This window comes from Strigops habroptila, chromosome 1 (assembly GCF_004027225.2).
Source record: "Strigops habroptila isolate Jane chromosome 1, bStrHab1.2.pri, whole genome shotgun sequence".
NCBI lineage: Eukaryota > Metazoa > Chordata > Aves > Psittaciformes > Psittacidae > Strigops > Strigops habroptila.
Genome location: NC_044277.2, coordinates 48,064,119 through 48,077,387, shown reverse-complemented (window position 1 = coordinate 48,077,387; position 13,269 = coordinate 48,064,119).

Sequence of the window (13,269 nt, the reverse complement as noted above, 5' to 3'; positions counted from 1 at the left end):
CCAATATTTCTTTCTTTTTTTCCTTAATTTGGATCTGCTTCTATATCTATGTCTCACTTAGTGGTGAAGAGATAAGCATACGAGTTCTCCTAGGTGATGACCATTGCTGTCCACTAGGTTATGAAGGATTCTCCAGAGATACCTTAAGTAATTTTTTTGTAGTAGGCGATACAGTTTCATACTTGCATTTGGAGAGTAAGAGCAGAGGCAGGGTAATGCTTTTTCATAGGTAGGTAAGCCACTGTGAGATACTTAGGAATAAAGTAGCATTCTAGAATAGAATCAAATATTCAAGCAGCGTACAATCAGAGTTAGGCTCAACCAGTGAGAGTTCTCTCTAAAAAGAGATCATAAACCAAGCAACTATTTAAATGCCTTAAAGAAAAATAAAAGAACAGAAAGTACAGATACTTGGGAGGGGGTGGGGGGGGAGGGAGTATCTGTACTTTCTATTCTTGCATTTTATATATTTATATATGTGTGTATTAGAAAAGTATTATTTAAAAACTTGGAGGATAGGACCACTTAATTCCAGTTATATAGGAGTGGCGGTAGGTTCTGCTGGTGGAGAGGTTATGGCATATGCCTAAAAAGAAAGCTAAAAAAAAAGTAATTTAACACCTAAGTAGCACAAAATCCTCTTAGGTTGGAATCACAGGCCTTGCAGAAAAACAAGAGATGATGTATCACTAGGCACTGTTCCCATCCTACCTGCTTAGTCGATTGATTGGCTTTAGCATTTCACAGGGATATATCCAAAGGAATGGCAAAGGCATAAAGCCAAATAACCATTAAAATCTTTAGTCATTCCCATATATACTAATACTTGCTGACAATAAATGTTTACACACTGTAGAAGTTAATTTCTTGGAGCAGGCAGTCAAAGAATCCATGCCAAGGTAAGTCTGGTTTCCTGAAAATCAGGAAACTTTAAAGAAAATTAGTATGTGCTGCCAAAAGGTGGAATTCTTACAGGTGTCTTGAAAATTGTTTTAAGACAACCATTACATGCTCTGAATAAATACTTATGTATCAGAAAAAAAGTAAAGAAACGACTTTGGCTAAGAAAGTAAGGTAGGAGGCTGCTTTTAGCTAGGGAGAACATTTACAAAGAAGTTAAGTCCAGAAAAAGGGAAGCGAAGGCACATGGTAACCCATCAAATGTAAAATTTGTTATGAAATAGGCTACATGAGAAAGTTTATTTAAAAATAGGATTTATTATAAACCCTATTTTTTAAGAACTATCAGAAAGAGCAAGCTTCACAGTAAGTTGGTATAGTAAATTATTAAAGGGAATTATTAAAGTAAATTATTAAAGGGAATTATTAAATTATTTAATGGGAATATTTAAAGGTAAAGTGACAAAAGTTTGGATTTTTGCACTGTTTATTGTGATGCCTTTCTTTGCAGGCTGGGTGGGTAGGCAGAGCTGTTGTAAACTGAAGTGGCAGAAAAGGTCAATGAAATGGGTGTCAGCAAGCTGCCAGGACTGGAGCCCACTCCCACGGATTTGAAAGTGAGAGAAGAAACTGCTAACTCCCCCCACACTGTCGGTTGGAACTTGTCACTTAAAGCAGCTTTGATGGTCAAGGAGTATAAAGTGACAATTGTGCCATCAGACTTTAAAAAAGACTCCAAGGAGATCATTGGATCTGCAGCCTGATGAGCTTTACTGGAGTACTGGAAACAGTGGAGTAATTGATGAGAGTATAACAAGATTTTCAGGCCTATGGATAAATCATGTGAAAAGTTGATGCTTTTTAAAGGCAAGTCATTCTGGTACAGTCTTTTAGACTCTTTGAAGATGTCAAACCATGATTCATCTGACAGCTTACAGTAGAACCTGTCATGGTTCCTGTCCTATAGTAGCCTGTCATGGTATGAAAGAAGTTCTCTCCTAGGTTACACCCATTTAAAAGTACCTAAATCACCACAGTGGAAGGTAATTACAATGGAGTTCTGCTAGGACCCCTTTACATTCAGCCTATTTGTAGGTGTTTTGAGAAAGGGTAGAGGGCAAAGTAGAAAGTTGGTGAAATTATTCACTGTGTAAGTAGACCTGGAATATAGAAGGGGACAATTCACAAAGCAGAAGACAAGATTCAATCCCTTTGCACAGAAGAAGAGGTGTGATAGATGCCAATAAAGTCATGAAGTGTGGAACTAGTAAATAGGAAGGGCTGCTCACTAAGGGGAAACAGGTTTAGTCACAAGCAGTTGGTGTCTGTGAGGATATTCCTACTCCACTAGAGGACAGTAAGGAACTGGTTTTGTACTTAATGTAAGAACTACTCTTTGCTCTTTATTTCGCCAATTTTTAAGACTTCAGTTGCTTTTAAAATTTTAGATGCCTTGCCTAGCTGTGCTAATGCCAGAAAAAATCCTGCACTATTGAGAACCAGACTTCATCTTGATAAGAGATCAATTTTTTAAAATCTAGAAACAAAAATAGAAACAGACTGATTTCCTTTCAAAAAGAGAAATTCCTAAAGAAATACCAGAAGTCTGAGCAACTTTTGTGTACCAAAAAAGATGATTGAAATGTATAAATTTTAGAAATTCAGTTAAAGATTTCTAGTTTCAATTTCTAGTTACAGCTTACCTATATTTTTTAGCAAAATCTTGCAATAATGTGTACTTTTTTCCAGAGGAAATGGAAGCAAAAGGGGAGCCAGTCACACCCAGCAAGGAAAGTCTGCTAAAAAATAACTAAAGATTGTTACATTCATAATTAGTATTAGCCATCTTTCCTTTCTTTATGGCATGGCAGTGTGCTGTGATCAGTCAGCTTTGCTGTGAGAGGAGTGGACTGTGTTCTTTGATGAGCTGTTTTTTTCCACAACTGTAAACAGTGAAGAAGAAAGGGAATTTCGGATAAAAGCCATAAGCTGAAGTAGGCTTGTGTCTTTGGAGGTTATTGGGACAATTGACTAAAATCAGTGTTTATGATCCAGGTATTAATATACTTTCTTATATGAAGCCACTACCCACAAGTTGAGGGACGAGGGAAGGCGGAAATTTCTTCAGGTGTATTCAGATATGAGTGTCCAAATAGGAGTCTCTGAATAGCAGTGCCTGTTGGGTCGCACCCCAACCACCTGGCAGTCCTGCCAAGATAGCCACAACTATCTTCTGGTTTCCTTTCCTTGCCTGTGATGGTGTCTTAGGATTCATGCTGCCTCTTCTCATTTTATGAAATAAGGGAAAACTTAGCATAATCAATGCTAGGATTTGTGCATCTTTTTTAACAGATACGTAGATATCTAACACTATTCCATTAGCCATGACTGGGAGAACTTGAGGACTTGATGTTTTCATAGTAGCAACCCCCAAAGAGACAGTAATATCTAAAAACTCATCCATTTGACATCATCAGAAATTACCCCTGTTAGAATGGGTTGAAGTGTTTTCTGAAAGTCAGCTTTTTTTATTGACTTCTGAAAGTCAAGCCTTTCTTGAATCCAAGGTAATGCTGAGGGGTTCTAGCAGAGCTTCTTATGGACTACTGTATTCCTAGTGCTTCTTAGCATGTATTCAAGTTTGTGACGTTCAGACACTGGCATGGGCCCAATGACTGTACAGCCTTCAAGTCGGCGGCCGAGTGTCATTCAGAAAAACATAAAGATGTGCTTTAGCACATCTAGAGTGCTATCTGTCCAGTCTGTGAACAGATCTCAGCTTGAGAAGGAAACCTTTCATCATAAACCATTTCTTTGGCTGCTTGGAGCCCAGAAGTCAGACAGATTGTTGATAACATGTCCACAGGCAAGCTGCGTTTCCTGCACCGCCTGCAAGGCCAACTTGGCCATTAGCTGCTTCTAATTAGTTGTGCTTTTGAACTTTGCCTTTCTCACGCAGAAAGGATGAATGACTTGTCCCTGCTGAAGCAGGAGGAAAACTGTGTCTGTCTGCTGATTAATGGAAACTCCTGTCAAAAAAAAACAATACAAGAGAACAAAATTACAGAGAGGGGGAAAGAGCAGAGGAAGAAGAGGAGGGAGGGGAAGAGAGCAGTGAGGTGTTCATTGTTGATAGGTCATGGGGTATCAGTGGACTCTTAGAAATAATCAACATTAAAATCAGCCTGGCCATGTCAGCCCTGATCCACAAAAAAAGGGCTTTGCTGTATTCAGATAAATCACTTGTGGAGCATTTGGAAGAATGAACTGATGATACCTTTCTTTTAAGTGTCTTAGTGCAGAAGGACTGCTCGGTCTGAACAGATTCAGTCTTTGTTTTGTTCCTGCACAGAGTGAGCATAAAATTTAGAGGAGCATTCTCTATATATGTTATATATGTTCATACATATACAAGTATGAACAACTAACTACCAAGGGAGGGAGCAAGGCAGTGCAGAAATAAGCCCAAAGTTTGACTCAATGGAAGATGGACCAGGCTTGCTTCATGTCCATGTAGAGCAGTTTCATTCATTTCAGATAAAAACTAATATGTAAAGCTTTTTCCTCAGAATTCCTCTTAATTTCTTAGTCTGTGGTTTGCATGCAGTTTGTGATGATAATTTCTATTCCTGTGTGTCAGCACATGGAAAAATATTGTGCTGCAGAGGATGTAAATAGTGTTGACTTTTGTGAATTATTTTACAGGTTACATCACAGGTAAAGTGATGGCTCAGCACAGGTTGGGTGGCTGTGTCTTAGGTGGGCTATAAAGATACCAATGCTGTTTGAAATTATGAATGCTGTAAATGTAGATAAATTTCTTCTCCTCTCAGTGGTTATATTAATATGAGATTTTCCCTGGGTTACAATTGTCTTCTGTCTCCCATACTTTTAAATCTGCTTCTCCTCTTTAGAATACTTCTAGGATACACATGTGGCTAGACATCTGGCATCCTGGGCACAGCGCTTGAGGTGCAAATGTCATTGCAGCAGAGCCACATGGACTTCCAGGTGGTTGGGAGGAGTTTCTGCATCATGTTCCTGCATCATAAAAGCTGGGCAGAGACTGGATTGAGGGAGGAGAAGGACTTGGGGGTGTTGGTTAACAAAAAGCTCAAATGATCCAGCAGTGTGCGCTCGCAGCCCAGAAACCAACCATATCCTGCGCTAAATCAAAAGGAGTGTGACCAGCAGGTCAGGGGAGGTGATCCTGCCCCTCTACTCTGCTTTGGTGAGACCCCACCTGCACTACTTCGTTCAGCTCTGGTGCCCCCAATGTTAGAAGGACATGGAGCTGGAGTGAGTCCAGGGGAGGCCATGAAGATGATCATAGGGCTGGAGCACCTCTCCTATGGAGAAAGGTTGAGAGAGCTGGGGTTGTTTAGCCTGCAGAAGAGAAGGCTCCAGGAACATCTTATAGCAGCCTTCCAGTACTGAAGGGGGCCTACAGGAAATCTGGAGAGGGACTTTTTACAAGGGCAGGTCATGACAGGACAAGGGGGAACAGCTTTAAACTGAAAGAGAGTATGTTTAGATGAGATATTAGGAAGAAATTCTTTACTATGAGGGTGGTGAGACACTGGCACAGGTTGCCCAGGGAAGCTGTCGCTGCCCCATCCCTGGCAGTGTTCAAGGCCAGGGTGGATAGGGCTTTGAGCAACCTGGTCTAGTGGAAGGTGTTCCTGCCTGTGGCAACGGGTTTGGAACTAGATTGTCTTTAAGGTTTTTTCGAACCCAAACCATTCTATGATTCATTGTGAATAGAGGCACTGAAAGTTTCCAGTCAAGGACAGAAAGGTCTGTCTCCAAGACTTGGTGGGAGACAACCTTTTCCAGCAGGAACTTTGAGAAGGACACTTGAAGAGCTCTTATCCTTGGGTAGTTTTTGTCTGCATTCCAGCTGCAGCCATGAACAAGGCTAATCAGAGTCTCATTTGTACCCAAGGCTCCTTTTTAACATCTTGTTTGGAAAAGTAGTTGGAGCTTAAGGTCAACATGTGAGGAAAGCTTTTCATTGCAGACAGGGGAAAGCTGATTTAAGCTAAATGCATGTATTTCTTGGGAAGGCATCCTCAAACTAGATTATGTTACCAGATCAGACCAATAACATTTAGTACATGCCTTCTACACCAATAAGTGGCTATACTTGGAATTAGCCCAATGCATGAACAGTTTTAAATACAATCTGGTGACACACGTGAGATAGTCATACCAGAAAAGTGAGGAAAATATCCCCAGAAGTAACTGTGGGAGGAGTCCCATGTCTACTTCTGTGTGGTGGTATCACATATTCATACATTTCAACTACTGTACCAGAATAAATGTAATCTTAACCACAATTTGGAAAGGGAAAGAAGATGTCCCTTTTTTTTCTTCTTCTTTCTGACTAGTTTATGTAAACATCCTTGATTTTCTTACCTAGGATTTTAAACTTCAGAGGAGAGATCAGTTTGGTCTTTGATTATTTTCTTTTTTTTTTTTTTTTTAATGTTTTATATTCACCAACTTTAATAACTGGTTTGAATTAATACTTTTTCACTAACATAATACCTTCCCTGATGTTGTTTATACTTAGCCACCAGTTTCATGTGGAGAAGGCTTTAAAAAAACCCCAAACGTAGTAATAGAAAAGACCTTTATATGCCTGTACTCCAAAACCAGTAGGAACAGACAGGAGACTGTGCTGTGGATGAGACTCCTGTGAAACAAGAAGCAGAGGAAGCAAAATTCAGAGCCAGTCATCAGCGCAAATCCATGCGGTGCTAAAAAAGCACTCAATTCCCTCACAGTCAAAATTACCAACTCAATGAGTCTTTTTAGGACAGTTTTAAATAAAGTGAGAATAAAATAAGGCTAGATAAGAAAGAAATAACGATTTGAGGGCCTTTGGGAGTCTGTAACATGTGCTTTACTTGTGCTCTTGGGTAAATCAGTTGTGGGAAAAGATAAAGAGATTAAATACAGTCTTTGAAATGACATTCCTAATGACTCACCATTTCAAAGAGCTTGGGAATTTAAGCTGCAATTCAAAAGAAGCATAAAATGAAAAATAAAAAAAACAGCTAACATTATCTTGGGATAATGTGTATCAGATAATGAGTTGATATTCTTTTAATGCTGAGCAGATGCCCTAGAAGAGGCAATTATTTTAATTCAAATTTTCTTTTATTTAAGCAAGTTTGCAAAAATACAGGTACTCCATCACACAAGGATAAGGATTAATATAATTAGAACCAAAACACTAATAGTTGCAAATCAAAAAAGGTGATTTCCTATTTCTATTCCCTGGAAGCATCTGGTATTTCAAATTGTAGTAGCATTCCACTTTGGAACAAAAAGCTAAAATTTTCCACAAAATTATATCTAAAAAATTGATTTGAAATATTCGACTTCTTGAAGTATTTCACTCTATCCTAATGCAATTCAGTGTATACCATTACTGTCAAATTAATAGAAGCAGGTAAGAAACTCAAACTCATCATGACAACCCTCTCTGAAATCACCGTGCTTTTTCTATGCATTTCTAAAGCGTTTTGCTTGCTGGGTACCAACTGAATACTTTCGAGTTTGCCAGCCTGCCAAATGCACTCTGTTAATTGCTAGTAAATTGTTAAGTGCTTGGCAAATCATTCAGACAAACCAGTGAGACTTTTGAAGTTTAGTCCTAATAATTTGACACTTAAGCAAGGGAAAAAAGGAAATATAAAAAGTTGTAAAGAAGATGGGTTTAGCCACACTTCCCTCTACTTCTCCTTTGGTGTATAGTAGATAAGCACATGAAATCATTGGAAATATGACTCCATTCTTCCCAAGCCTGTGTTGAAAGAATTAACTGTTGGGGGGGAGTCAAAAGGCTTTTTTTATTCCTCAATCTCTGAGTATTAACGCAGAGTATTTTCTTAGTGACTCTTGAAAGGTATTATGCATTCCTGAGAAAGGAATTGCATGTATGTCCCATCTGTTCCATCTTCCCCCTTAGTTAATGGAGACCATCAAGCCAGGGGAGTCTTGGGTTAGTGATGCTTACTGGTGGAACTGCACTCAGCAAGACTTTGTTAAGGCTCTTCTCCACACTAAGAATAAGCAAAGGAGGCTTTTGTGATAATTTTATCAAGATGTCAGATGACCAAACAGTTCTAACATAGCATTGTGGAAACTAAGATTTCATAAATCATTACTTCTTGATCAGTACGTCTTAAAAAAGACGTGCTGTGGAGACTGGTGGACTCCATGCTGTGCCAGCTGTTCAAAGTTACTGCACATATGATCTCCTCACAGAAAGGGGTTTATTTATAAAGGCATTATATTCACGTTAAAGCAAATGTGAACTAGCACTGAAACAATATTTTTAAAACCACATTTCTCTTTGTGATGAAAACTATTTCCAATTCAGTATATATAAAAATGGATCTTGTGAGCTTTCTCAGAAGAAAACTTCTGCAGAATCTGTTTATCCTAGGACTGAACTGGGAAGGATATGAGAATATGAACACTAAGACTTAAGGCATTTAGTACCAAGAGACTACAAGTGATTATTCCAAATAGGTATGTAAACTTGACATGACCTACTCTAGGGGCTCTCCTCTGTGTTCCTTAACCTGTGATAGCTCTTTTTACACCAGGCAAAGACACCCACAAGCTGTAGTAAGCACTGAGTCATTCTCCTAGAGGAACTGCCTTCAACATAGAGTTACAAGACTCTCAGGAGTCTCGTAAAAACAATCACTTCTTTTTTCAGCCTCTCTGATTTGCTACCTAGAGGTAGCACCCTGCTTTAATCTGCTGGGGTCTTCCAAGCCCTAGCTGTACATACCATTTCAAGAACAAAACTGATGCTTGCCTGCCAAGGGCCATCATCTGCACTCCTCATGGTAAAATATTTTCCACAGCAATTTCCCATCTCTCTCACCACTCTGCATTCAGGCTTTTGGCTCAGACTAACTTGAAATGTTTTTAAAGGGGGTCTTGTTTTGAAGAGCAAAAACCTCAAGATGCTATGAAACACAATGGAGTTCAGCAATTAGAAAGCAAGGAGCTGTAATTCACATCCCATTGCAGAAGCTTGGCTGTAGGATGGGGCACTGGCAGAGGCAAACCCATGTGGCAGGGGTTTTGCGTGGAAATATTCTGTTTCCCCAAAGTTTGAGAGGCATGTTAGCATAAGGATGGCCAAGACCCTTCTGTCAGATCCTGGCCTATTCTACATCCACTTTCAAAACTCACCAATCTGGATAACCTACTCTGGTGGCTTTCCTTGAGCCGCTATACAACTGGTGGCTGTTGAATCAAATATGTCAAATTGGTTTAACATATTTTAATCTTAGTCACCTTTTTCTGCATTTCTATCTCCCTCAGGCAGAGGGAACTGCATCTTTTCTATATTTATGCTATATACAAACCAAGAATAAATCATGCAAGTGGAAAAATATGGGGAACAGAGCATAGAAAAATAAAATTATGTGATTATGTCTGTGGCTGCTGTCCCTGCAGGCCTCAGTCAGAGTATCTGCTGCTCTGCACATCTCTCGTTCTTTTGAAAGGTAAAAAAAAGCTACAACATGAAAGACCTGATGTTCCTTGGCCACGGCTGCTGCCAAAGGGGAGAATTGTCCAGGGAGGATTTCCAAACTGCCCACTCACTAGCTGATTCAATTTTTTAAGGCTTTGAGATAAGAGACTCGTTTATTGCTCAGAAGTGCTCTGTATGCAACTTTATATCAAGGAGGTTGGATGAATTTTCAACACGTGACATTCCAGGATTTTCCTGACCTACTGACAGCCCTTCTGAGCTCTTTCTCTTCTGCTGCTTACATGTGTGCATTTAGGTGTTTTGGTTGGGTTTTCAGACCATTCCACTTTCCCATTTTGACTGCTGCAATGCTTTTGAGGGTCATGATCTCACTGCCAAGCCCACAGATGCTGCATCACTAAAGCTCCAGCCCCTACAATCAAATGATTCTATAAATTTTGGCTTTTATTTAACCAAAGCTTCCAAAATAACTTGGGAGATCAAAAAGTTTTCCATATGTCAGACCTAGTGTTGTTAAGTTATGGGACAAAAGGCTCACCCCCTGGCAAAGAGTAGTGCAGAGGCATGACAGCAGGTGGGGGGACCCTAATAACCTCACTGGGGACACGAGTCCCGTGTGGGGCTGTCCCAGCGGAGCCTCAGCCCCGTAGGCTGGGGGTGACATCCATCACGGTGAGACAATGGGAAAGGCTCTCCCAAGCACCTCAGGCTGAGGGCAGGAAGCACGTTCTGGGTCACAGGGGAACAGCGTCCTGGTATTGCAGAAACTTATAGGATGTTATGAGGAACCAAAAGCAGCAGCAAGGAGGGATCACGGTGGTTTGAGGAATAATGTGTGTGGGAGAATTAAGGGATGAGAGGGGTCAGTGCACCTCAACAGTGGCTGGTCAGCGTGCTTGTCTGGACATGCCCTGCATCTCATTGCTGCTGTCTGTCCTGTCTGCTCATTAAATCTCTGTTTCCCTGTGTAGGAGGGATGGGGGGAGGAGGCTACTGTTGCTGGCAGGGAAGCGGGATAGGTGCATTAGGAGCCAGGTACCAAAGCGGAGGTAAGCCCGGGCCAGGAGCGTGTGTGTCCTTGCCTGTGAGACAGCTGGAGGAGTTGGCTACTGGCAGGACCACAGGAGCCAGGCCCACCATGGGGGAGAATGTGGGGTTTGGGGTCCACAACATGGCCCATCTGTGGACATGTCTGTGCAAATGGAGATAGGAGCATCCAGGGCCAGCTGCCAGGTAGACTAGGTGTCCATGGCTGGTTACTGGAGGGATCCACAGCCTCTGTGTGTGTATATATGCTCAAAAGGGTCTGTGCCTGTAACTGGAGTGGGGCTGGGGCCCTCAGGGGCTTGTGTGCCCCCCAGGTGCCAGCAGCTACTGGATAGTCTGGATGTACAAGGACAGCTGCTGTCCACATGGTGTGTATGTAGGTGTTTCCCGCCGATGGACCTTCATCTTGATCACACGCTGAGGGGGACAGGACCAAGGCTGTTGGTGCTGCTTGTGTGAGTGCTTTGTTTTCTAGGCATGCTGGTTTTGACTGGGATAGTTAATTTTTTCCATAATAACTTGTATGGAGCAATCTTTTGGCTTTGTGATGAGAACAATGTTGATAATACAGGATGTTTTCATTGCTGCTGAGCAGTGCTTACACAGAGCCAAGGCCTTTTCTGCTTCTCGCACCACCCCACCAGTGAGCAGACTGGGGTGCACAAGAAGCTGGGGGGGGACACAGCCAGGACAGCTGACCTCAACTGACCACAGGGATGTTCCATACCATATGGTGTCATGATCAGCATATAGAGCTGGGGGGAGAAGGAAGGGAGCATGTTGGGAGTGATGCCACTTGTCTTCCCAAGTAACTGTTTCCACGTGATGCAGTCCTGCTCTCCTGGAGATGGCTGAACACCTGCCTGACCATGGGGAGTGGTGAATGAACTCCTTACTGTGTTTTACTTGCACATGCTGCTTTTGCTTTACCTGTTAAACTGTCTTTATCTCAACCCATGAGTTTTCTCACTTTTACCCTTCTGATTCTCTTCCCCATCCCAGTCGGTGGTGGAGTGAGCGAGCAAGCGGCTGTGTGGCACTTAGTGGCTGGCTGGGGTTAAACCACGACACTGCATTGTGCTGTTGTGTCCAGGTGTGCACAGGTTTTGTGTGTGTTCCTATTGGGAATCCATGCTCAGCCTAGCCTCAGGCTACCCTCATCTGTTGGGCTCCTGCATCCAGCAACACCCAACAAATAAAGCTTCATGAACGTCAAAAGAGAGTCCCCATGTCCAGGGGTCTGCTCTGCTATAAGCAGCGGGGATGAATAAGTGACCTAAAGTCTGATATTAAATGAGGTTTAGACTGTTCTGGTTTCTAAATGAAGGACTTCCCTTAAACAAGGAAGGCTTACAGACACGCAGTGTCAGCCCAGTCTCTGCTCAAGGATTGTAGAGGGTGAAGTAACTTTTGACTGCTGCCCTGGCACCTCTAACTCAGCCCCTGCGCAAAAACAAAACAAAGAAACTACAAAGGGAGAAACTAGTGCAGAGGCTGCAGCTTCTCCCATCGGACTTCACTATTGCAGGGCCATGCCTCCAGGATGGCCGTGCCTGAGAGCTTTGTTCTCTCATGCTGCAAGGGATTACACAGCTTCAAGTACAAGATGGTCAGCTACATGACCTGGGGCTGCAGGTCCCTCCCACTATCCAGTTACTAGGAATTTTCCAGTAGATGAGACCCCGTAAGGAGGTGTCAGTGATAAAAGCCAACCTGAGAAGAACCCTCTTGGCATCAGCACTGAGCACACTAATAAATCATTTAGCCCAGCACCTTCTACATAACAGCACCAATATTTACGTAAGTTTCTCCAGCTCGTACACAGATGGTCTCCAACTGCTTATGCTACGGGAGAGCTTGCAGCATGAGCAACAAGTGCCTGGAATGGGGGAATGGCTGAGGTTATTCACAGGGACAGTTTTCATGCTTAGCTTCCAGTACTGAACAGTGCAAAATAAAGCAGAGAGTATTTCCTACAAGTCTGGGAATTCTGGCCCGCTTCTAAATGAGCATCTGTTTGTTCTGAGCATCAAAACCACAAAGCAGCACAGGGAAAACCTTCTTGCGAAAGCAGAGCGATGGAAAACTTTCAAGCCCTTTAAAATTCCCGAGATCCTCTAAAGTTCCTGAGCTGTGGTATCAAGCGGGAACATTGGCTCAGCACTCTCCAGGATGACCAGCTGGGTTGGCTGTGGCACTGCTGAGGATAACTGATCCACCAGCCAACTGAGCAGAGATGGCAAACTTCACAGGTGATGCCTTGCGTCCTCCCACCAGGCAAACAGAAGACAGAGTGGAAGCAGCTCAGCCTTATTCACTTGTCTGCCCTTTGGTCCCAAGTGAGATGATTTCACTTTGCAAGCATTGCTAAGTGTGAATAGCTGGTCCACGCTCTCACTTTCCCCCACAAAGTAGCTTTTTTAAGTAATCTTTTTTAAGCCATGCATTGATAGGAGGCAGTCCTGTCACGAGATGCCTGAACAGCTGTGGCTCTAACACGTTCCTGTGCTGAAGGTTTTGGGTGCAGCACTATGTTGAAAATCCTTCCTGATTCCTAATGCTTTCCATGAAAGAGGCAATGGCAAAAAGAATTAAACAAAAAAAGAAAAAGGGCAAAAAATAATAGGAGGCAATAAACAACTCCAGCAAACTGTGCCAGCAGGAGCGTGGAGCACATCTCACCATGATGGCCTCTCTGCAGAGACCACTCTTCAGCCTCCACTGACATTTTCAGCTCCCAGATGGATGCGAGTTAGGATTTAATTCTCCCCAACAGCCTCATGATAAGAGAA